General features: G+C 34.8%; 1 long non-coding RNA gene across 1 annotated transcript in view; it reads left to right on the top strand.

Moving 5' to 3' along the window:
- The window catches only part of LOC135203844 (uncharacterized), a 96,837-nt gene extending 73,527 nt beyond the window's left edge, over nucleotides 1-23,310 (top strand). Inside the window, exons 3-4 of the long non-coding RNA XR_010312046.1 lie at nucleotide 1; nucleotides 23,209-23,310. The exon at nucleotide 1 is cut by the window's left edge and continues 202 nt beyond it. This is a non-coding gene — a long non-coding RNA (uncharacterized LOC135203844). The remainder of the gene's footprint in view (nucleotides 2-23,208) is intronic.
- Nucleotides 23,311-25,047: the final 1,737 nt, after the last annotated feature.

The raw sequence follows: 25,047 nt of genomic DNA, 5'->3' as shown, positions 1-25,047 counted from the left end.
TGTGAGTATATATCATTATTAATGTCATTGCATGCAACACACACATGATATATATGTATATTTTATTTTATATATATATATATATATATAATATATATATATATATATATATATATATATATATATGATACAGTTCTATTGTTCTAATTAGTTTATCTGAGTCAGGCTTCATTTCTCTTTTTTATGCATATGTTGTGTGTGTATATATATATATATATATATATATATATATATATTATATATATATATATATATATATATATAATATTATATAAATGAAAAAAAAAAGGGAAGTACTCTTATAGCCAGACACAAACAATCCAATATGAACAACGCTTTGACGATCTGTAATTCTTACCTGACTTGCACAAGGGTTTGTGTCAGTCGAATTCGTGTTCACGTGCACAAATGATAAGGCGAAGATAAAGAAGAACACTCCTCGTAAGCTGTGGGCTTGTGTTCTGCCTGTCATTTTAATCTGTTAAGAAATCTGTTGCCAGGAGGAAACTACGTTAGAAAGTCACAATCATTGGATAATGTTACTGGATAACACGTGTGCACAAAGTATAGCTTTCAGTCAAAGCACCCTGCACAGAATAGTAATGGTTAGCTGTTAAGAAATCTGTTATCAGAGGGAAACTGCGATGGAAAGTTCCGAATAAATGTGTTATGTAGTAATTGGATAAAAAAAAATGAATATGTGCCTTTAAATTAAAGCACGTTGCACAATAAAACCATTGGTTCAGAAACTGACGTCCCACGGCTAATTCACATGGGTGTTTCAGGATATTCCAGATTTTATACGATTATGTTAATTTTTATGTTTATTTCGCTTATGCACAGTCACAAAGATTAGATGCGACGTAGGAAGGCATTTTGCGAACAAGTATTTAGGTTTTCTGGCGTGGCTGTGCGAAAACCAGCGTGAAATGGAAATGAGGGCTGCTGCAACCAGTTTAACTCCAAGGTTTGAGAATCCGTGTGTAATGCTTAACGCTAACCCATCCCACTGGTAATTATAAATGTTCAGAAAAGCAGCAGATAACTTTTCGTGAACTTAAATTGCATAATTTTTTCTTATGAACCAAGTAGCTTAATTTCACGAAGGTAATTGCTTCTGTTAGTGCCGTGTAATTGCTACCCATCTTCAGTGGAAAATTATTTGAGTTTAGGATGCTATTTCATTTCACCTTTCAGTTGTATGTTATTTTCGTATAATTGTTGCTTGCGTTCAATACCGAGATGTACGCATTGTTTCAATATATAGATTTCGTTGCATCTTACTAGGATATAATGTTAACAGCTACGTTTCTGAAATACCGGTGAATTTTGAGAGTACAAAGAACGAAGGAAGTTTTTGTCTTCAATCTTCCATCGTGCGAAAAGAAGGCATAGTATAGTGTAAGCATGAGTAATTTTTACCTTTAACGATTTCAAATAAACTTTCACTTATATATAATAACACTCATGTATATATCATCAGACGTCATCCTGGTCGGAAGACCTGTAATTGTTACTAAGTACTTAATGATTTGACACCTTATCTTGCCTGGAGTGTGAAAGATTGATGGAATAACATAAAAAAAAATTCGTTCATCACAAGCAAATACTTGAGAGTAATTGAAAACATACCGCAAAGTAAAACCCTCTCTGGCGCACGTGTGCCTCCGACGTCAACAAATGTGATACTGAAAATACTGGATTCGTGAATGCAAATAAATAGCTTCCGATCACAAAGCCACGCGGAATAATGCCCGAGAGAGAGAGAGAGAGAGAGAGAGAGAGAGAGAGAGAGAGAGAGAGAGAGAGACATTGGAAGGTCTGATGTCCTTCACGCTACCTAACCTCCCAGAAAACTTATGTTCATTATCCTCATTATCCGCATCATTCACGATTTTGAAAACATGATAATGACCTCGGAAGCAGCAGGTGTAGACGTGTTGTCCGCTATAGAATTACGGATTATATATATATATATATATATATATATATATTATATATATATATATATATATATATATATATATATATATATTACATTTGTCTGTGTAAATGTACAGTCAACTTTGAAATATTATTGGCAGAGTAACACAGTAACATTTCTGAGTTATTTCGGGATCAGGAGAAAAGTTATGAGATTTTTTTAAGAGGGCAGTCTTTCGCAAGAACTAACAAAGCTTGCAAGCTACAAAGGGGAAAAAACGAGGACTCCTATGAAAATATATCCACATTCTACACTCTCTCTCTCTCTCTCTCTCTCTCTCTCTCTCTCTCTCAACTTGTTGATACACAAGAAATTTTGTGTAACGTAAAGTCCCTAACATTTTACTCGCGTATCTCTGGCAAGTAATCCATTAATGCTCTTAATATAAAACGTATCAACTATATGTTCTAGATTAATTATTTAATAATTCTTTGAGATAAAAGAAATCCCGGAATTAAATTCACAGAAAAGAAGGACTCGAGAATACTCCAGGGACAGGAGCAAGCCTGAGCATGTGAATGCCCCGAGCCATTTTTTTTTTCTTTTTGTTTTTGTTTTTCTATGATGATGACTTCACGGGAAAAAAAGCAATGACGTAAGCAAGTAGATGAATTAAAGATCTCGAGAAAAAGCTTTCCGGAATAAAACGTATACTCAAAGAATTGCGGAAATTAAAACTTGAAAAGACCTTAGTAACTGGACAGTTATGAGATTCAAGCCAACAGTCCAGCATATCTTTTACGCCTCCTCAGACCTAATGAAGCTTGATTTTTCTCGGCGTCTGTCTTCTGTTACTTACGCATTTTTTCCTTTTGCTTTTTGAGCATTTTCCCCATCATGTCATACGGTTATGTAAGTGTAAGTAGTTCATAGATAAACATTTTTGTGTCAGTGTAACGTTTATTTTTTTATTTATATATATAATATATATATATATTATATATATATATATATATATAATTTTCATATAGTATATATATATGAATATATATATGATATAATATATATATATATATATATCTATATATGAATATAATATATATATATGTATATATATATTTATATAAAAATATATATCGAATATATATATATATATATATAAATATATGAATATAAATACATATATAATATATATCTATATATCATATATATATACCATAAGTATATATATAGTATATATATATATATATGAATATATATATATACTATATATATATATATATATATATATATATATATATATGATATATATATATATATATATATATATATATAGATATATTATATATTTATATTCAATATTTATATATATATATATATATATATATATATATTCGATATATATATATATATTCATATATATATATATATTCATATGTATATATATATATATATATATATATGAATATACATATATTTATATATGTGTGTGTGTGTGTGTGTGTGTAATTCATGGTGCTAATTTACCACCTACAAAAACACGTCTTTTCAACTGTTGTTGATTTTTTCTTCGCTGGAGGATTTAATGTGTAAGATACCCAGTGCCTTTATAAAGACTCCATTGGTGTAGAATGTTGAAAGTTCCGTGAGTGTTGCAGTGTTAATTTGCTGGAGTTTGTGGAGCTGTGGCGCCGTGGCTAAGTGATACAATGCTCAGGCTCACGATTGCTGGAACAAATGGGTACCAGTGTCTGCTGCGAATGAGAGAAATGTCGTGGGGCTAGCAACCTCACTCTTAAAGACTTATAGAGATACTGGAAAGCTAAACTTTTCTTTTGCTACCCCTTCTGAACAGGAAAAAGATTTACAATAAAAGAGAATGTATAAATATAGTATATATACCTATATACATATTATATATATCATATATATATTATATTATATATATATATATATATAATATATATACTTGTATTGTATATATATATATATATATATATATATATATATATATATATACTTAATATATTATATATATAATATATATATATATATCTATATATATATATTCTATATATTTATATATATATATATATGCATATTATAATATATATATATATATATATATATATATATATTTATTTATATGCTATATATATATTTATTTATACTATATTATATATATATATATATTATATATATGATTTTTACGTTATAAGCCTTTTTCCTTTTAGGAAGGGGTAGCACTATAACAGTATGCCTTTCTGGTATCTCAGAAAGTCCTTAGACGTGACCCTCTTCTGAATCCCTTAGAATGGTGGTTCCCAATTACAGCTGGATGAATTTGCTGGAAATAGACTCAAAGTGAACTTTGTTCCAGGTCTGTAATCCTGAACATTGAGCAATAGCAGCCACAGCGCCCACCGTCCCATCCCTGCTGTCAGGGGCGGCAAGGCCGTGTTTCATCAATCAGACCTCAGCGAGGTCACTGGGTGCCCCGCCTTTAGGGTGAAAGAACATAGGTTTTATAAATAGCCTTGACATTTTATTTAATTTTGCTTTATATACTTAGATTATACCTAAAACAAAAAATATATTTTACTAAACATTCCATTGGTTACAACAAAAACAGCTGACTAGCCAACAAACACATTTATTCACACACAGAACGCGCAGAGGAAGTCATCAAAGCAAAGCAACTACGCTCCGTTATCCATGCTTGAACGTCAGACAATATTGGTTTTGTTTCGTAGGAATGCGGCAGCAGTCGCCGCAGGGCCTTGGGAAGAGAGAACGGGAGAGAGATAAGCAATACATTCTTCCCGGATTACGGTGGATCTGATATCAAAGATCTAATTTAGCTCAGGATAATTGCTATAGGAAATCCTTTATGGAAGTAGGGCATTGTTGGTTCTTTAATTATACCCGTTTTCGTATTTGTTCCGCGAAATATTGTCGATTTTGCTTTCGTTTTGTTTTAGAATCTCAGGGATTACTTTCGAACTGCGTAGTGTAATGCCATCGTCAAATACGAAACAGTCGGTGTCCTAACATTAGAAATATTCCTTACTTTTTTGGAGGATATCATTGATTCTTTTAGGCGATATTGTAATTATTATAAAAAAATCGTCTAGATAGTTTGAAAGTAGATTTTTGCAACGGGAGCAAAAATATTCACTTGTACAAGCATGCTTTGTAAAGAAAGGAATGCGTGCTAGTATTCGGAAGTGCGTAAACATTTATACAGTATGCTCATGCACATTACGCAGATATGCACACACATACAAACACACACATGCATGCATATATATATATATATATATATATATATATATATATATATATATATAATATTATATATGTCTGTAAAATGTGTTTCGTGTTATTATTATATGTAAGCACTTTCCTTATCAGGTAGGAGGCCAGGTCCCTGGTTCGATTCCTGGGAATATTTACCTCCCTGTTTTCGATTCCTGGGGAATATTTACCTAAGGTGTGACTTCGGCACCTGGCAAGCATTATATATACTATATTATATAATAATATATATATATATATCTATAATATATATGTATTTATAATATACATATATATAGTCTATATAATGTATTATGATGTATGTATTATGTATGATGTATGTATGATGTAGTATGAGTATGTATGTATATATATATATATATATATATTATATATATATTATATATATACTATATATATATATATATATATGTATATGTAATACACACACACACACACACACACATATATATATATATATATATATATATATATATATATATATATATATGTGGTAAGATAAATGAATAAAAAATCATCCATCCGTAAACATAGCAAGAAATATAAAGACTGCAAGAAAACATACAGATATACTCAACCCCAATTATCCTTCCCGGTTCGCCAAAGAAGAATGGAAGCCATCTTCCAGATTTACTGAACTAATGGGATTCTCTCTCTCTCTCTCTCTCTCTCTCTCTCTCTCTCTCTCTCTCTCTCTGAAATATGATGCTCATATCGTGGAAGCCAAGATAAAGAATAAGATGACTCTTGACTAAATATTATCCCACATTTCTGATTATGTTTTTCTCCCCTTCATATCGTTTCTGGCTTCCGCTCTCCCTGAGCCAAGTCAGGGAAGGAGGAGCTCTCGGCATTGTTCATCATCTCGACCATTGTCGTTCATCGAAAGGCGACGTTTCTGATTTTATTCCTTTCTTTCTTTATTAGACAGACGTTTCTCCTCCTCGATTACCTGGCGCAGTACGGGGTAGGGGGTTGAGGGAGGAGGTTTGAAAAGCGACTGGTAAAATGAGAAGGCTGAAGGTTAGAAGTATTCAAACTGGGTACATTTAAGGTGTGTCAGAGTAATTAATTTTGGGAATGTATAACATATTAAAGCTGAAAAAAGTTCGAGTATCGCACATTTAATCGAAAGTCAGACAATTTTCATAATTTCAGATCAGCGAGAATTACTTAATAATGCCTGGCTCCAAATAGGAATTTCGATCCATCTGTACTTCGTATGGGGTGCAGTGTCGTCAGTGCTCCTCATACGGTGCACTCGAGGCATTGCTGAAGGGTTTTCGCAATGCTCCCTCGGTCCCGAGCTTCAACCCCGCTCATTTTCTCTTTCTTGCTTTCCATCCTCTCCTAACAATTGGTCTGTAGTGCAACTGCCAAGTTTACTTCCTGTTAATTATCAGTTCCTCTTTTTCAAATAAAAAGGAAAATAGTTACAATCTCATTTTTGGAAGGAATTTGCGAATGAGTCAAACAACGTAAAATTAAGAACTTGGGAGCTTAAGTGTAGTCTTAGGAATATAAGAAAAATATACAATTAAGAGCTCATAAAAATTCAAGTGCTACGTAACAAAAATATTAGTTTAAAATATTGAAAGCATAAATTACAAGTTGCGTCTTGATTCCCAAATCAGTTTGTTTGCACAGTCTTGCAACGAGTTCTATCTAAAGTAAAGACCAAACATGTCCCTAACTTATCATTAGTCAAACAGGCCTCAAAATGCAAATATCTTGCGTTTATTTTACCTGAAATCGTTACTAAACATGTTTTGATCTCTGTTTGACAGTCTGTTACGGATCAGTTCTTGTGTTTGCATAAATGCGTAATATTCCTGACCCAAATAAATAAAAAGTAAATTTTGGTAAGTCGGTCATAATTTTCGAGTTTACCTTAACGAAAAGTTTCCTGATTAGATATGAACAGCTGTTAATATATTTGTTTAGAGAATGATGTAAGTCAACCCCCGTAGGAAGGTAGTACCATCAGGCTCCCTCATGGGGTGCACCGCAGGCATTACTAAAGATTCTTTGTAGCGTGCCTTCGGCCCCTAGCCACAATTCATTTCACTCCTTTTACTGTATGTCCATTCATATTATCCTAACGATTATTTCACAGTGCAACTACGAGGTTTTCAACTACTTACACCTTTCAAACCTACTTACTTTCAGTTTCCTTTCCAGTGTTGAATGACTTCATAGATCCCAATGGTTGGTCTTTGGCCTAAACTCTATATTCCATTCGTATGTAGGTCACATCCAGTTACCTATAACACGTAACGCTTGTTGGGTAAAAGGAAGTGGGAAACGGGAGGAAGTAGATCAAATACTGCTTTGTTTTCCAAGTCGAGGTCATTCCAAGGAGAACAAGAGAAACAGGGTGTGATAAGGTTTCCTTGTCGGTGGGTTCTTCTGAGAAGAAAAGGTATCCGCGGAGTGTTAATCGTGATGGTATTACGTGGCTACCGAAGCCTACTATGTGTATACTTCCTCGCTTTTATACACTACAGAAGAGAGTGTACTTTTCAACCTAGCTTTGTGAGTAAGTCGGTAAAAATAACTTTCACTCTCCCCGAGCTAATGGTCTGATATATTTTTCATTAGTTAAGAACCTTGATAACACATTTTAAAAGTCTTTGTATACCGACATATTGAATCTCTCTCTCTCTCTCTCTCTCTCTCTCTCTCTCTCTCTCTCTCTCTCTCTCATTACTTTTCACATGGGAAGAAGGTCATAATATATGTACTTTTGCAAGAGTACCAATTGTATTTTTCTGCAATAAAATCTTATTCTCTTCCTAAATGTACTTCAGTCTTAAGTTAAAGTTAAGATGCTATAAAGATGTCACATATAAACAAATCTCTCTCTCTCTCTCTCTCTCTCTCTCTCTCTCTCTCTCTCTCTCTCTCTCTCTCTCTCTCTCCAGGGCCATTTGTTTTTCGATTGGGCCAACCCTTGTCGAGAGAAATATTTTCAATTAAAACTTGGCATTTTGAATATCTCACTCTGCATGGAAGTGAAAAATTGCTTTTTCTGAAGTCTATACTCCCGAGATTGGAAAATATATAAAAGTTCAGGAATTTCCGGCATTGGTTTCTGAAGCATTGCATATTCAGAGAAAACTATTGGTTCAATCTCTCGCTCTCTGTCTCTTTCTCTAGCACTTCTTTCTTTCTTTCTTTCTAGAAAGTTGAGAGAATCTCTCTCTCTCTCTCTCTCTTTCTTGTTCTTTTACGCTTTTCCCATCTGTTAATAGTTTAGAGAATCTCTCTCTCTCTCTCACATACTCATACACTTCCGTTCTTTCTTTCTTCTTATACAATTCGTTCCTCCCATTTTTTTAGTTTAAAGACGTGTACTCTCTCTCTCTCTCTCTTCCTCTTCTCGTCTCTCTCTCTCTCTCTCTCTCTTCCTCTCTCTCTCATACACCTTTCTTTCTGTTTCTATTTTTTACAAAATCGTCTCGTATCTTTGTGTTTCTCTCTTCCTCTCTCTCTCTATCTCGCTCTCTCTCTCTCTCTCTCTCTCTCTCTCTCTCTCCTCTCTCTCTCTCATACACTTTCTTCCTTTCTTTTTATACAATTCGTTTCTCGTATTTTTTGAGTTTAAAATCACGTCCTCTCTCTCTCTCTCTCTCTCTCTCATGCAGAAGCTCTAAGGTAATTTTATAATCCCTCCTAACAACTACCTTCAGGAGATTTAACGACCCATTCTCGCTTGGGATAAAAGGCCGATTGGACAAAAAAAGTGGGTGCCAGTCTCTTCCCTCGTAAATTATTTTCTGTCTGAGATCTCTCCAGATTCCTCCCCATTTTATTGAGCTGTGAGGCAGTTTTAAGAATCACATCTGACGGTAGATTTATTTTTGTTTTGTTCTTACGTAAGAAATAATATTTTGCATAATAATAATGAAGTAAATATAAAAGTTTTCTCCATTGACAGGATGAAAAATAGAAACTATTACAATAATAAATACAGTAAGAAACGGAAATAATGAAAATTTTATCAACAGCTAAATTATTTCCTTAGGCAAATTTGATATTTAGCAAACAGAATTCGCAAGTATATTGTTTTTTTGATAAGTCGTATCGGATTAATTTAAATCAGTTCTTTTTCATTGTAAAATTTTTCAAATTATCAAGCAATTCTTTCAAAATTTGCATCCTCTCTCTCTCTCTCTCTCTCTCTCTCTCTCTCTCTCTCTCTCTCTCTCTCTCTCTCTCTCTCTCTCTCTCTGTAATCATTAGAGCGTTCATGGGAAACCCTTTGTTCATTGATCAAACAATGACCTTATTGATGGAATACATTAGTTTCTTCTTTCTTCCTTTCTATGATCATTAGAGCATTCATGTCAAAATCATTGGTGTGTCGATCATTCAGCGGTTTTATCAGTTGTATGTACTCTCTCTCTCTCTCTCTCTCTCTCTCTCTCTCTCTCTCTCTCTCTCTCTCTCTCTCTCTCTAACATTCACAGCTCCCCTGGCCAAAGTGACGTCAAATGCCCTTTGCTCTGAATGAAAACCGTGGTTTAGGGGTATGCAAGGGGCACTTAAGGGGGGATGTACAATACAATTCCATTACCAGATGCCAGCAGAAAAATTCTGCAGTAGGCCAATATGCTAAAAGCCTTTCTCTTTGGTGGTGGAGTAAAACAGGAAATTTCATTGGCAATATTACCCTCTTGGGGAACGTAGAAAGGGCGTCTGAAAATCACGCAAAATCCTCAAAAATCATGCGAATTTTGACTCAGTCACGTTGATGGTCAGGATTTGGGTTCATTTAAAAGGAGAATGATTTTGCAGTGATTGCTGGATTGCACTGTTTCAGGTTTATTGTTTGAACTGGGTTTCCTGATGCGTGAACTAGAGACACATAGAATTAGAAATGTGGAACAAATGCAACCTAGGTGATTTCAGATGTATTGTTGATGCTTACTTTACGTTAACATGAGCGGGGAAGAAATGACATGGTAGTTAGTCAACTGGAGACAGGAATGTGGATTGAAACTTACAAATGATGCATGAAAACCAGACAGGTAACACCCTTCCTATGGCGGTGGATACAGGGGTAGGGTTGTTGTATCTACTTATTCAGGAACAAGGCGTAATCCGACCTCCAGCTTACTCGGGGCGCGTGCTTAAATCTGCAGTCATAGAAAATTAAAATGAATACGCTATATTTTATTAGAAATAATAATTTGTCTGTACTGTTTAACATGCACATTATTTATTTTTTACATTTTTATTCTAATAAATAAATCATAAACATCATACCCTAAAATTCCTGTATCTTTAACTCAGAGCGAAACACCTTTTCCTGGTCTTTTTAGGCTTTTCTATAGGGCTGTCTTACCCCCACAAAAACAACAACAACCAAGTAGTTGGTTGGCTTACACCCCGAGTAAGCGTAAGTATATGTGTGTGTATGTGTGTATAATTGTGTGTTTACTTAAGCAACTATAAAAAGAACGAACGTCAGCGCTTAACCGTACACATAATAACCTCTTGTTGAAACTCCAAGCGATTTCTCCAAAACCCCGTTGCCTCCCAACTACTGCCCTGTAAATATGCTCCGTCACCAAATATCCGGGAGCGAGGGCGTGAAACAGCCTCTTTGGCCCACCCCGGATTGACCTTGGAGATGCAGATTGGGAGGTAATTGGTTCTGCAAAATTCTCCGGGAGCAATTTGGGAGAAGGGACGGAATGGAATGAAAATATCCTTGGAGATGCGACTGATCCTCAGCGATTAAGGGACGGACTCCGCCGAAAATATCAGCAGCCGCCTGGGAAGTTTTCCCGTTGGTCTTCCTAGAAAATAGGGAATCGCTTTGGGAATTACGTCGGAATTGCGCCAAATTCCCAGAAAATAACGCGTCAGTGGACGATCCTGGTCTGCTATGAAGGCCGGTGGCTGCAGCGTTTTGCTTCCTAATTAAATGGGAGGCAGAGGAAAATAAATCCTTTTTTTCGGGGGGCGGGGGAAGGCGGCCTTTTGGGCTCCTTAAGGCTCGGTCTCTTTTAAGGATTCTTAGAATAAATGTTAAGGGGAAGAGTAGGATACTGCGAAGCGGTGAGACTTCTTAAAGAAGTGAGGTTAATTCCTTAAAAGTATGATTCTCCTGTGCAAGGGTTGTCGGGTTCATACACTTTTTGAATTCTCAAAATAAAGGTTTTGCCTTTGTTTTGATCAAATTGAGTACTTCCAGTACATTCTTATTTGTTATTATTTCATGTATTTACTCAGGATTGCCTATATTACAAAACTCAGTCAAATAATTTGAAGATAATCTTATGAAGCCACTATTTTTTTTTACGCCAAGCTAAAGAAAATTTCATGTCGAAGGAAATAAAAATCTGTTAGAAAAGGCTGTAGTGGTACAGGGGTGTGTTTTGGATATGTCTATTCAGTAGGCTTCAGATTATTGTTTACTTGTGTAACATGTTACCTGTTTTTTAGGTTTACGTAAAATAAAGCTACTGAGATGGTTCTGTCTGTCCATCCTTTCTTCTGCCCGCCCTCAGATCTTGAAAACTACTGAGGCAAATTGCAACCCTCTAGCCTCAGTAGTTTTGATTTTATATAAGGTTAAAGTTAGCCATCATTGTGCGACTAGCACCGCTTAGGTGCCAGTAACACAGGCCACCACGGGACTGTGGATGAGAGTGTCATACAGCAGTATGCGCTGTACAGAAAACTCGATTGCGCTAAAGAAACTTACGCTAATTTTTTCCCTTTTTTCCATAAACCAGATTCCTGAAGATAGGAATTTGGTTCCAGTTCGAATGATGCATAATTGTCTTATTGAATTATTAGGGATATATAATATTTTTATTTGCTATGTGTTATTGTTCCTTATAGCAATATGCTATTATTTCCACAAATAAAAAAAAGATTAAGACTTTCACCGACTTTGTGTAAAAATAAGAGATAACATTTGAAACGGATTTGAACGCATTCTCTTTCCATTTTACATTGCTTGTCTTTTCTCTCATTACTTCCAGTAATGGAATTAATGCACTGGCACGTTATTAAAACAATCCTTTAATGTTGTAATCTCTTGAGGATCGTCAGAGGAGACTTTTTGATTATTCACATTTTTCTTTTTAAAATTTGCATAATGGAAGAGTTATCAATATTTTCTCTTTGTTAATCATTTATTATTTCCATTAATCTAAAACGTAGCCTCGATCTTTCCTGTTTTCTTTACACCCGTTACTTTGTCTCATGTTTATTTTTCATTTATACTCTGAATAATCACGATCTCAAGTTGTTTCTCAGTCAGGCAGAAACAAAGTGATTTAAAAAATAGCTCTACAATTTTCATTAAAATTATGAATGTCAATTTGAATATCGCTCTTATATAGTCTTGGGTAATATTATTATTTCCAAGTTATTTTAACTGAGGTTTGTTCCCCAATCATTCTGTTGTCTATGTGGATCTCATTGTAATCTCCTGCTACTTACAGCAGACTCCCAAGGCCTATTGCAGGATCTCAGGCATGAATATATGCTCATATGACTAAACTTTTAATATTTGGATGGTTTCTGCTTTGAATTTTCCGTAAATGGGTCTTTAAAGTAAGCTAGAGAATAGAGAGATCATTAGAGATCGATAGATAATTCGACAGTCAAACGTATACACAAACGGAAGTAACGTTAATAAAAACCAAAAGACAACTAAAGATAGGTAAGGAGACAGACAGTAGAACAGATATGCAGACGCAGATGATCACCAATAAAGATAATGATCGTCAGAATTGCGGAAAACAAAAAGAAAAAAAAAAAACTTCCGAAACGGAATCAGGTTACCAACTTCACGAACTTAAATCCCAGAGGCTCAAATGATTCCAAGGATATTACAATGCCTGATTAGAAGGTTCATCCCCCACCCCCACCCCCGCCCTCGTAAATGAAGCCCATAATCAAAGACGGCTTCTGTCAAATTTGGCGCACCTGAGCGCACACTTGTCTGATTGGATGCGAGCCAAGTGGATGAGACATTTCCCCGGAGGAATTTGATGTCATGTCGGTGATTACCTAGACATGGAAATGGATTCTTACATAAATCGACGATGGTCGTAACCTGAGGAGAGGTTTTCTTTGGGACGCAGGAGTGAAATTCTCTCATGGTTGTTGGGAATTATATTTCCCTTTAATCGTTTTTTTTTTTTTAAATACTTGATATGGGGATATATACGTACCAGTTATACAGATATACCGACTGATGAAGAAATTGTACTATTGGTTGACAGTGAGCACACCTGTTTCTGAACGTGGTCTTGACATGAATATACGTAAATTACGGTGATGAGAATGGGGACTTCGTACTGGTAGATATAGTAAATAGCAATAGCAGTTCCAATCTTTACATGAATATGTATCATTTACGTTAATGGGATTTGCTATTTTGACCTCATGTGCTCTTCAAGTTGCCAGGCTTCTTGCGTTACTCGGGTTGTTATAATTAATCCAAACTCATGTTACTAATTGCTTATAACTGATTACAAAACTGAAACGTTAATTATGCACAAACTCTAAACCTTGCAATGCAACTGCTATATTAAAATTTGATGTAATTATTTAGATCATCTTCTTTTAAGGCATGTAATTTCCTCAAATAGATAAAATCCCCTTCATGGAGGTATTCGCACTAAAACCTGGAATAAATATTGAAAATTCTTTTATGAGAAACGTTTAATTGAAATTATCTTTGGAAGAAAAAAGGCATGTGAGCAGCAGGTCCTCGTTCGTGACATAAAAAGTGACATACAGCAAATCTCTCCTAAAGAAAAGTTGAATAGAGTGAAGACGACCAAAGGCAAAGAAGATTTATGGCATCCACTCAATAGCGGTCCTGACAGCCCTTCGCTTTCAATTGAGAAAGTCATGCGCTTCTTATTTTTCCAGTTTTTTGTCTTGGACTTGAGAGGCTCATTAAATTTTAAAGAGGTAATTAATCTGAGCGACTATAAAATATTCCGGCAGCTGTTGATCTTGTCGGGCTGGGAAGATGCGAAGGAACGAAAGTCAACTTCTCAGGATGGAGACATTTTTAACTGGAAGCAAGTGATCATCAAGCACGGGACGGAATCTCGTAATTCGTTCTTATGCATTTTTCTTTAGACGCGAAAAGGATTTGAGTCAGAGATCCAGTTACCTGATTTCGCTCAGAAGATTTCAAGTTGCACCACCAGTTCCTATAGATTAGGAAACTAAATGCTATTATACATACACAAACACGCACACACACGCACACGCACACGCACACACACACACACACACACACACACACACACACACACACACATATATATATATATATATATATATATATATATATATATATATATATATATATAATATATTTCGATTACTGACGTAAAGGAAAGAGTCAACATAAAACCAGGAAATTACGGGTTCGGGAAAGAGCATAAAAAAAGAAAAAGAAACGTGATATCCTTAAACTTTTCTCTCGGCAATTTACATCATAGCTTGGAATCATCTTCAAAAGAAACGTTCATGTCATCTTATTTAAACCTTTCCCCAAGAAAAATGTTCGGCTAGATACAACAGAGAAGGAAAATTCCAAAGTGTATTTCGATAGCAAGGGTTTGGTATTAAATGTGGAAACTACAATGAAAATGCTGTGTTTTATAAGATTTCCCCGAATTCTTGATGTATAATTGATTTACATCTTGAAATCGAAGAACAGAATATCAGTAATCTGATAGAATGTAGAAAATATTTCGCGAATTCTTGGCGAAATTGTATTGGTTCTTAGGAGAGTATTTATAAAGAGGTGAATCGATCACCGGGTAATAAAACCATGATCATGTTTAGTTTTTCAAGTTCATAAAATATATTTTCATTTCACGCTCAGATCAAATTGTTCTTCAAGGTATTTTAATATTATTATTATTATTATTATTATTATTATTATTATTATTATTATTATTATTATTATTATTATTATTATTATTATTATTATTATTATTATTATTATTATTATTATTATCATCATAAAGAGCGTGGAATAAGGGAAAGGTTTATTTATCATTTAGAATATATAATATAGATAGAATATCAGTATGTGAAAAAAAAAGAGAGAGAATTAATAATGAAGATATAAATTCTGTGTTGGAAAAAGAAAAGATATATGAATATTCCGCGTAACCGTTATTTTTTGCGTTTGCCCAAAATACCACACTCGCGACGCACCTACCCATTACGGAAGGCAATTTGAGACGTGCTTCTTAATCGAAGTATATCCACATCCTCAAAGCTATTCTCAGTCCATTTCCTGCCCCCCCCTGCATTATTCAGGGGGAAATGTGTAGAACTAATTACCCCTGAGAATGGCATTCACGAGGGCAAATAAAACTGCATGGGACCAGAAAGCAATATTCGCATCCATTGCCATGGCAAGAAACTGTTCTGACGAGGTACCTTGTTTATGTACTTTGTTAACATAGTATGATTAAATGATGTTGAGAATCATTTTCACTTGGGTATATGTTGCTTACGATATTAAAGAGACTCCATTTCATTAATAGTTATTTGTGTATACTTGGCTTCTGTCTGTAGTAATTAAGGGTTAAAGTGGAAAGAACTGCACTAGCGATCATTCAATGATATATGATTTAGCTTAACAACATATTACTCAGTGTATTTTATAAGTATTGCGTTTTGTCCTCGAAACACGAAAACGCAGAGCAGGTTAACTTTAATTACTGGGCAAAGCTGGTTCTTGAAACTTTCGGTAAATGAGTCAGAATGAAACCCAGAATCCATTGGGATAGATAAAGCCAAGTTGCATTTAAGTGCTGGAGACTCAAGATACACCATTATATAATCTTATTATGAAAAGACAATTATTTAGTCTTCCGTGGAAAGTCATCGTTTTATTTTTACTTGAATATTCTCTGAATGTATATAAACACGCACATATGTAGTCGAGAAAGATCAATTACTTAAAATTTACGAAGTAGGTGGCTCCTTTTCCATACACGTGGAAAGTAATAACTCGGCTTTTTTTTCCCATAACTCGATGAGAACGGGAATGAATAGTTTCTCCTCTGGCGACTCGAATATCATAGGAACTGGAGTGGGTCTGTAAATGTCTCATTCCTATACTCTTGTCTCGACTGTTTCCACCTACTTGTAGGCAAGCATGTGTGTGATTTTTTTTTCTCTCGTTGAAAGTCCTATTTATGTCAAGTACCTATATTGTCCATATAATATATATATTATTATATATTATATATATATATATATATATATATATATATATATATATATATATATAATGTCACATATTCCTTGACATTTTTTATTTTCACAAAAATTTAGCCTCAAATGTCATTTAAAATCATGGCCACTATACCTAGGGAGTTACTGTGCAGGCTTAATATATATAATTAATATTTATTTATATATATATATATATATAATAGATTTCATAAGTATATATTAATATAATATATATTATAATAATATATATAATAAATTATTAGATATATATCTATAATATACAATTTATGAATTGATATGTTTCCTGTGGTAATAAGTTTAATTCCTTCCGGGAATAAATCTACTTTATGCTCTATATATATCCATCAAACTCCTCTTCCCCAGCCAGCTGTTACCCTCTTTTCTATCATGTGCGTGTGTGTGCGCGCGCGCGTGTGTTCTACAACCATTTATGTGTTGCCATAAATCCTGCTATGCTGTCTGTCCGGGAAATATCTTATTATTCGTATGGAAATAGGGAGGCGCCCACAGCACTCAGCCATATGAAGTTCCCAGAGCGCTGGATATACGAAAGTCTTGGATGATGTATTGAGAAAGTTTTGTGGTTCGGTGTGGTCTTTATTTATTTATTTATTTATGCATCTATTCGACGATATTCTTTAATACAAATACACAGAATTGATTATGGATGTGTTGATTTGAAGACAGTCATTACCTAGCTACTTGAGACAGTACTTTTGTTTATTCCTTTTCATAAGCATTGCATGAAAAAGAGTTTTGTAACTTCATGTCATTTATGGTAATCAACTTCTGACAAATACAGAATTAAGTTATGGTACATTACAGTATCAGGAATAGAATAAATATCAAAACAGAAATCCAAAAGGATGAAATGTTAAGTGATAACTCTATTTCAATCTATAGTTATTGGTTTATCAAATTATCTAAATTACCTTTAATCGATTTACTTGATTAGTTTAGCTTTAACCAATCACTGTTTCTCCTGCTACTTTCATTTTATGATTGAATTTCATAACATACATTTCCTTTGTTTCCCACAACGTTCCTTTTAATAGGCGGTTTTGTTACCTCGTATATTTATATTTTCTAACTACTCATTTATGGTATAAGCTCGTTATATCATCAGGCCATGGTCCTATATCCTTGGACCGTCGGACCACCGACGTCAATTATACATTGATCTATGATCGCGCCCCCAAGCACTGACCAGATCCACTGTCGCCATATTAAGTTGATTAAGTTAGTGGCTCTACGAACGCACTAGTACCTGTTATGCTACACTTAAGATGTACTGTTTCAAAATTCCTGAATGTAATTCTTCTCTGTTGACCAAAGTCGCTTTTCCTCATTCAGTAAGCCTTTGAGTCAGAAAACATCCCATGTAAAAATCCATCGCTAAATCTAACCTATGCAAAGATAAATACGCAGTGGGTCTCGTAATTTCCTCCAATTTTTTTCATTATGGTTGAGCTACATGGAGATTATAATCAAGTTAGCCATCCGACGACCTTCGTCGTCAAAAGAAGAATAAAATATTTTGTTTTAGTTTACAATAAAAGTGAGTAATCCAAAAGTTGCATTATTCAGCGACTTTTCCCTTTTCCCCTACTCAGGAAATACGTATCTCTAATCCCAACTAAATTTCCCTTCTTTCTTTAAACCTGTCAAGGTCTCAGAGACAGTTCTTCCTCTTCCACCAGGATCCCGTTCAGGAAAAGTCCCATCGCTTCCTATAGATTCCCAACTTCCCACTGCAGGAATAGTCCTATCACTTCTTTCAATGCCCGCTCCAGAAACCGTCCTATCGCTTCCTTCAGTTGCCGCTCCGGGAACCGTCTAATTGCTTCCTTCAGTGCCCACTCCAGGAACTGTAGTATCGCCTCCTTCAGTGCCCGCTCTAGGAATCAGCCTTTTGCTTCCTTCAGTGCCCACTTCGGGAACTGTAGTATCACTTCCTTCAGTAACCGCTTCAGGAACTGTATTGTCGCTTCTTTCAGTGCTTGCTCCAGGAACCGTTCTATCGCATCCTTCAGTGCCCGCTCTAGGAACCCCTATTGCTCCCTTCAGTGCCTGCTCCAGGAACCGTCTTATTGCTTCCTTCAGTACCCGATCCAGGAACCGTCCTATCGTTTCCTTTAATGCCGGCTCCAGGAACCGTCCTTTTGCTTCCTTCAGTACACGCTCCAGAGCCGACCTATGTTTCCTTGGATGCCCGCTTCAGGAACCGTCCTATCATTTCTGGTTAAACCCCACCATTTTTCCTTCTCTTCCCTGGTTTCTCTGGTCCTGGGCTAGATAAGGGTTATCGGGATGCCTGTACCCATTGCCTCAAAATTAATATTAAAATCCATCAGGAAAATTGTCCTGTACGAACAGGAATAAACTATCATTCCTGCTGCATTTGCAAATGGCTGCGGTCAAATTGAAAGCAATATATTATAGCGGAGGTCTCTTCGGCGATCTCCCTGAATTGGGGAGAATTCCCCCCATGAAATTTAATTTCCTAGAACAAACAAAGCCACTCGAAATACTGCAGGCTGTTACTCAACAAAGAATTATTGGTGCCATGAAGTTTTTGTACCCGGGGGGAATTCACTCGGCACAACTTTGGAAAATGGATGAATAAACCAACAGTACTCTTAACAAGGAATACAAAGAATAAGGTCAAACCCAAAAGAAGAGGTGTTTTCTTTTATACTATACATTTAATCTTCTTTCTTGCTTTCCTCAATAATATACACAACAAGCACGTACACACACACTTATAAATATATATATATAATATATATATATATAATAATATATATAATATATGTAATATATATATATATATATATATATATATTTTATATATATATATGTGTGTGAATATATATATATATATATATCATTTATTATATATATATATATATATATGTGTTGTGTGTGTGTGTGTGTATATATATAATATATATATATAGATATATATATATATATGTATATATATATATATATATAATATATATATATATATATATATATTTATATACGTATATATATATATATATATATATATATAATATATATATATATATATATATATATATATATATATATATATATATATATATATATATATATATGTTTTAAATTTACATACAGACCGTAATTTAAATACAATTTAAACTTTAGACTTCGTTTTCCTACTCGTAAAACCTCAAAAATTTTTGTCCGCTTGCACTTTAAATTTCAGGCACTTTGATTTATTTTTATGTAATTTATGTACTGTTAAACCTTCTCATTTTATGTAAAATTATAAAATCTTAACATTTCCTATGTTAAATACGGATAATCCTTGTTGTATTCACAAACAAATAAAAGTTTTAAAAAACAGACCTACTCGACTTACCTGTAACACACTTTTTTAATAGTACGGTTAATGGACCAGAGTTCCTATTTAATTCTCGTACAGTCAAGGCATCTGAGTTCGTTTTTAGTTACCCTACAGTTAATTTTCATACAGTCAAGAGATTAGAGTTCCTTTATAATTCTGGTACAGTGAAGGCTCCATAATTCCTTCTTAATTCTCCTACAGTCAAGGGGCCAGAGTTCCTTTATAATTCTTCTACAGTCAAAGCGCCATACTTCCTTTTTAATTCTTCTATAGTTATTTCTCGTACAGTTAAGGCACAGTTCCTTTTAAATCTCATACAGTTAATTCTCGCCAGTGAAGGCACCAAAGTTCCTTTTTAATTTTTCGTTCGCTCAAGGTTTGTTTCCTCTTAATTCTCGTACAGTAAAGGTACCAGAGTGTCCTTTAAATTCTCGTACAGTAAAGGTACCAGAGTGTCCTTTTAATTCTCGTACAGTAAAGGTACCAGAGTTTCCTCTTAATTCTCGTACAGTAAAGGTACCAGAGTTTCCTTTTAATTCTCGTACAGTAAAGTTACCAGAGTTTCCTTTTAATTCTCGTACAGTAAAGGTACCAGAGTTTCCTCTTAATTCTCGTATAGTAAAGGTACCAAAGTTTCCTTTTAATTCTCGTACTGTAAAGGTACCAGAGTTTCCTTTTAATTCTCATACAGCTAAGGGGATAAAAAAAGCAGTTTCTTTTTAATTTTGGCGCAGTCAAGGCACCAGAATACATTTTTATTGTCGTCAGTGAAGGCACCAGATTCCTCGTTAAATTCTTTTATAATTGAGAAATAAGAGTTCCTTTATACTAGTTCTCTTACACCCAAGTAATCAGAATTCCTTTTTAATTTGTGAACAATCAAGGAGCCAGAATTCTATTACAATTCTCGTGCTGTCAAGGCACCAGATTTCAAGTCTTTCCGCCATCCGCCAGTGAAACATCACGGAGAATGAGATCTCGAAGAGAAGGAGAGGAATGTAGAATGCGTCATTATTTACTGAGAGCTCAAAGGAGCGCCCTATTTGCCTAAAACACCAGCAGCATCGGTCCATTAGTTAAGCAATTGCAGAGCTGTCCCTTAATCAGGGCGAATCAACTGCGTCACGTCTCCAGTTCCAACCAGGGAATAATTCGTTGCCTAACGATATATTCAGGGCGAAGCTCCTTCGATCGATATCCGTTGAATAGTGTGTGTTCAGGTCTGGTATTTATGATCTGTTTGTCATTTAATTCGCTCGGGTTCTCGCTTGTTTTACATGTTGACATTCTGATGTTGCTCTTTTGTGGTCGGTGTTATTCATGGCGTATTTGCTTTTCTGTTCGTTCTGGTTTTCCCCTTTCATCTCCGAGGATTTTCTTTACCTTGATAGATTACGAATTAATTTAATGGCGTTTTTTGCTCTGGGTTACACGAAAACTTACACATTTGATACTGAATGGAGAATGCATCATTTAGATTATACATTCTTTGTAATATTTAGGCGATACATTACTGTGTTACCGTTCAGTGAAATGCTGCGATTAGTATTGCAATGTAAACGATGATAAGAAAATAAAAGAATAGCACTAACTGAAGAAATCATGTAATATTTATTCTTATAGGAAGATGAACAAAGAATACTGTAGATGATAAGCAACATCGTTATGGAATAAATATGATAACGTTTCAAACACAAATTGTGAAATCTAGCCCCCCCAAAATTATCATGTGTTTGTTACCATGTAGACCTTAGCAAGTAATACGGTTTCCGCTTCAGTGGAAATATTGAAACTAAATTATAAAATACTCTCATACTTGTCGCCCCTCCAAAGCCAAATATCTGGTCCTTATTGGATCCATTTCAAAATCAGATCAACCCTTTAGTTGAACTGTCCACCATCCCATAGAATTTCGTGGCAAAAGGCTATTTTACGGAAGGACTTAAACTAATGACCATACAAAAGAGACTAGGCCTACAGGAGTGTTGTTCCTGTCTAACTGCACTAGTTAAAGTAATGTTACGCAACAATTTATCCTTTACATAGAGTAAGGATGGATGTTTTATACATATCAATATTTTTTTTCCACTCTTGAATCACTTTTTGACCGAAACTTCGTCGGGTCAGGCTAAATATAATTACAAAAACTTCCTCAGGTCAGGCTAAACATAATATATATACAAAAACTTCACCATAAAAGGCTAAACGTAATATATACAAATGGAAAAGCAGGGATAATGTATGAATAATAATAGTGGAATAACGAATGTTGCTTCTTTCGGCAATTTTTTTTCTTTTCTTTCCAGTGTTTATTCTTTTTGTTTTTATCCTTTGGGATTCAAAACGGCATTGAGATGTTCATGACATGTGTCATGTTTTAGAAAAATAGTTTAGATATCATATAAGCTAAATTTCAGAACGGCCTAGATTTAATCTCAGAATCTTTTCATTTCTAAGCACATCATTCATTGGAAGATATGTTTAACAATTAAACTCGGCTTTCAGATATGATGTTCAACTTGTCAAAAAATAATAAAAATAAAAAATAAAAATAAATAAATAAATAAAATAGGACGACCCACGCAACTCAGTTACTAAATATAATCCTAGCATTGTGTCCGCTAATTTCAGAATATCCTGATAGCCTTGTTTATCCGGAAGCGCCCAGTATGAAACCGGCGCAGAACAGACTCTGAAACCGAAATAGAGCCTCGTTGCCAGGCCCCTGCGAAGCTTACGTACGTATGTAATCGTTACGTAATGAAAGTCATTTCCATGTAAATTGAATGGGCCTTAGTTCGCACTGCAAATTCAGCTCTATGTAAGGTGCTCTGATTATGCTGGTAATAAATGGCGCTTCCGCCGTTTAATAATCAGGCAGGCCGCCAGCGCAAGCACGAGGAGGACAACGTAAATGCCTCTAACGACGACCAGTACTGTATACGAAGATGTTCTGAACATATTTCAGCTCTAAAACATTTATGTTTTCCGTGGTTTTGATGTTTATAAAGATTTATAACACGTCCATCAAGAATCAACGGTTGTCAATTCTTTGAATAGGATAAAGCATCAAGTCCATCAAACAGTCATACTTCCCATGATAACTAGAGATCATGAGAAATATAAGTATTTTAAGATCTCTTTCAATGATTGATAAGGATTTTACTCGAGGGAACTTGGACACAATGCCGTCATAAAAACGTCTGGTTCCATTAGAGTTGAATATTTTCACAAAATTTTCAGTGTCAGGTTTGAATACCCGATAAGGATGATGATAATGATTTAATGTTGGTAATTTTCCTGTATCTTTTCTTTTTCACAGATAATCAAAATAGTGCCTTTGCTTCAAAATAAAGAGCTGGATCCCAGCTGTTTCTGAGTGAATGAGAAGGTCGGGGAATTTTCCAAAACTCAGGCTATGCATGTAAGTACTTTACATAATTGGCAAGTGAGTATACGTATAGGTATGGAAAATAAGTTTCATTTTGATATTCCATGAAAATATTGTTGAATAAGAGATAGTCTATAATACATTTACTGTAAATTGATTTGTGGTGAAGAGCAAACCAGTAACTCCTCATCTGTTACTTAGTGTGAACAAGTAATGCCGATAACCTACTCATCTTTAAATATATATGAATATGTTTACATATAAGTATGAATGCGTTTGTATCAATACTAGTAATTTGATAAAATCTAGAAGTAGAATTCTGCACAATAATGAGCATTAAAGTAATGTAGTCGTTAAGGAATAATCAGCCAGTCTAAGGTTGATATGTACTACGTATTTGGGCTACTGTTGTTTATTTATCTCTTCGCAAGATCACGTGAAATCTATTGGACGGATGTAGATGCAACTTGGTTGAAAATGTTCATTGGGGGACTCCCTCCAATCAGTTAACCTTTGATGGAAAACCGCTCAAAATCTTCATCGATATTCACTAGATAGTTCACTTAAATTACGTCTAAATCAGTATGTCCGTTCTCGAGATATATTGCCAGAATTGAGGGACATGGACACCGGGAAAAAACAGTGATACACATAGTTTATTATTATTATTATTATTATTATTATTATTATTATTATTATTATTATTATAGCGGAGGTTTGCAGTCTGAATGCCATTTATAATGAGTATACTCCCATTCTGTCCTGAAGCTTATACCATGGTATATTTTTTTTATACATACTAACGTAACTTCAAGTCTAATGGTGGTATTCATTACTTGTAGACTAGCGAACGCAAACAATGAATGCTTTGTTACACAATACGTTGTATAAACATAAAATGAGCAATATCATATTTCATGTACTATATCATATTTCATGTACTAATAGGTCAAGCATAAAGTCATAGAAATATGAATCGCCAATCCTTGATTGTCGCTGGAATTACGATACGAAATAACGAAATGAATCGCTCATTGCAATAGATAAACGATCTCAATTTTCACTGAATAATTTATAATCGGACGAAAAACTCTGGAATTTCTTCGAGCAATGGCATCGTAGCTCACGGGAAAAGACGAAGTTAATTTTCCATATCGCCGATTGTGAAACGATTCTTGGCTGAAGTGATCCTTATCTCCGCTTTATTGAGCACATTTCGGGGGCAAAGTGAAATTTAGACTAGCCTTTTGGAGCGCTCTAGCCTGTAATTGGAGGACTGAGGTCAAAGTTTTTTTAGTTTTCTGTAAAAGAAAACTATTGAGGTTGCACTGTCTGTCCGTCCTCACTTTTTCTGTCCGCCCTCAGAACTTAAAAACTACTGAATATAAAAGGCTGCAAATTGGCGTGTTGATCATCCACCCTTCAGGCATCAAACGTACCAAATTGCAACCCTGTAGCCTCAACTTTTAGATTTATACAAGGTTAAGTTTAGCTATGGATCGTGCTTCTAGCGTTGCCAGATCCCACGTTTCTTCACTTAACTGCATCTGGGGAGCAACTGAGCGCTGCCAAGTCGTAGCTGAGAGTTTCATGCTGCATCACATAGAGATTTTCATACAGCATTATGCGCTGTACAGAAACCTCGAATGCGCCAAAGAAACTTCGTCGTTTTTACTTCTTTTATTCGCCGATCGAATACTAAACCTTGTTTTTCCCCCTAAGAGAAATATCCTTTTTAATGTTGAAAACAGTGGTGACCTCTGTTATCAG

This window comes from Macrobrachium nipponense, chromosome 44 (assembly GCF_015104395.2).
Source record: "Macrobrachium nipponense isolate FS-2020 chromosome 44, ASM1510439v2, whole genome shotgun sequence".
NCBI lineage: Eukaryota > Metazoa > Arthropoda > Malacostraca > Decapoda > Palaemonidae > Macrobrachium > Macrobrachium nipponense.
Note: the sequence above shows the minus strand (reverse complement) of the source record. Positions and strands in the feature narration are given on the sequence as shown.